Source organism: Ictalurus punctatus, chromosome 5 (assembly GCF_001660625.3).
Source record: "Ictalurus punctatus breed USDA103 chromosome 5, Coco_2.0, whole genome shotgun sequence".
NCBI classification, from domain to species: Eukaryota; Metazoa; Chordata; class Actinopteri; order Siluriformes; family Ictaluridae; genus Ictalurus; species Ictalurus punctatus.
The window spans coordinates 12,212,423-12,214,590 of record NC_030420.2 but is presented as its reverse complement, the minus strand read 5'-3'; the positions used below and the strand labels follow the sequence as shown (position 1 = coordinate 12,214,590).

General features: G+C 40.5%; 1 protein-coding gene across 1 annotated transcript in view; it reads left to right on the top strand.

The window, feature by feature from the left end:
• Positions 1 to 817: 817 nt before the first annotated feature.
• The window catches only part of zbtb34 (zinc finger and BTB domain containing 34), a 28,122-nt gene continuing 26,771 nt past the window's right edge, over positions 818 to 2,168 (top strand). Inside the window, exon 1 of the mRNA XM_017467372.3 lies at positions 818 to 902. The gene's annotated coding sequence lies outside the window, so the exon portion shown is untranslated. The remainder of the gene's footprint in view (positions 903 to 2,168) is intronic.

The following is a 2,168-nucleotide window of genomic DNA, read 5'->3' as shown; positions in this document are numbered from 1 at the left end:
TCGCACCAACTGTTGTCCCCTTCTCACCAAGCTGCTAGGCAATGGTCTTGTAGCCCATTCCAGACTTGGTTAGGTCTACAATCTTGTCCCTGACATCCTTGGAGAGCTCTTTGGTCTTGGCCATGGTGGAGAGTTTGGAATCTGATTGATTGATTGCTTCTGTGGACAGGTGTCTTTTATACAGGTAACGAACTGATATTAGGAGCACTCCCTTTAAGAGTGTGCTCCTAATCTCAGCTCGTTACCTGTATAAAAGACACCTGGGAGCCAGAAATCTTTCTGATTGAGAGGGGGTCAAATACTTTTTTCCCTCATTAAAATGCAAATTAATTTATAAAATTTTTGACATGCGTTTTTCTGGATTTTTTTGTTGTTATTCTGTCTCTCACTGTTCAAATACAACTACCATTAAAATTATAGACTGATCATTTCTTTGTCAGTGGGCAAACGTACAAAATCAGCAGGGGATCAAATACTTTTTTCCCTCACTGTAACAAATGTAACGAAATTGGGGGAATGCTGCAGCTCGGAGGCTACCAAGCGGACGGGAAAATGGGTGGGGAATCTGTCAATCATTTTTTGCTTCAACCAATAAATACTGCTTGTGGCATTTTGCATTGGCCAATCACTGACCGTGTTTCCGCCTACTAGCCACGCCTACTGGTTCTCTGGACTGTAGCGGAACTGAAAGGAATTCATTTCTAGTGCGCATGCGTGAATGTTTTGAGCATGCGCATTGCCAGTCGGGCCGGAGACAGAGATTGGGTAGTGACAACAGCAGCAGCAGCTGGTGTAGGAGGAGGGAGGAGGAGGAGGAGGAGGAGGTGGTGGTGGTGGTGGTGGTTAGACTGGAGCTAAAGCGAGTCGCTCCGGAGGAATGGACAGCATTTAAAGCCGGAACGGTAATGAGCACATTATGTTTTCCCGGATGTATTTTAATCAGAATAATTCCTTGTTTGTGCGACTGATTTAGTCTTCGTTTAATTGCAAATGGTTATGTGGCGATCTATCTTTTGTATTCCATAGCATTCCATAGCTATGTAGCTAACGCTCGAACTAGCTGTGCTGGAAGTATTTCCATGAAATGTTTGCTGTTTGAAAGCTAGCGAATAGCACTGAATAACTGACCGAGTAACTAGCTGCTTTGGCGAATAATGACACCCTAATACAGGCTGTCAAAGTTGACACCCTCCAAAAAAACAAAACAAAACAAACACACAAACAAACGAACAAACAAAAAACATATGTCTAACTAGCTAGCTAACTTTGCTAGTCAACTTGATGTGAGATGTTTGCTTGAAAAAAATGTTGGCTTGGTGAGTTTTTCCTTTCTGTTAGATCATTCTGCACAAGTTGTTGCAGTGTGTAGTTAGTAAAAACAATAAGGAGCTCAGTTTAGTTACCAGTTTGGTTGTTTGGTGCTTTGCAGCATAGCTCAGGAGTGGCCAAGTAATATCCTGCTATCCTACCTAGCTAAAAACTTGGAGATCACTTTGTTAGTTACTACGTACATGACAGCTGTGTAGTGAGAAGAATATTATTAGCTAGTTTGAGACTGTAAACCGGTTGAAGGTTGCTAACTAACTACAAACTAAACAACTTATACCAGCATGTCCTTGTGAGTAATAATAATAATAATAATAATAATAAAAGCTTCTTCACAGCAACTTCCTCATTTCTGATTCAGTTCTCGTTGGCTTGCGTTTTTGTTTTGAATCTTTTCAAATTTCAGTGGTCTTTAGGTTAGTTTTGGCCATCTACTTTATGTAGTACTTTATTTTACATTAACTGGATGATCACTTTCCATATTATTCAAACCTTCAGCCAAGTTAATTTCTGTGACTCATTAGTATGCACCAGGATGATTTGGTTTAATGTTTGTCAGTTCTGGTTCTGCATATTTCACACACATGTCTGTATGTGACTGTAAGACACCCATTTAATTAGATTTGTTGGCAACCATGAACATATTAATATCTAGCATTCGGAGATACTCCAGGACCAAGATTGGGAAACAACAGACTTACTGGATAGAAATTGAAGTGTGTTTGCTGTTGTGTACCAACAGAAAGCACTGGGCAAAGAACAGAGTTGGTATTGGGCAATATCAGGTCATGCAGTGCACATGAATTCTCTCAAAGTTCACACAGGTTGACTGTCCTTAAGAA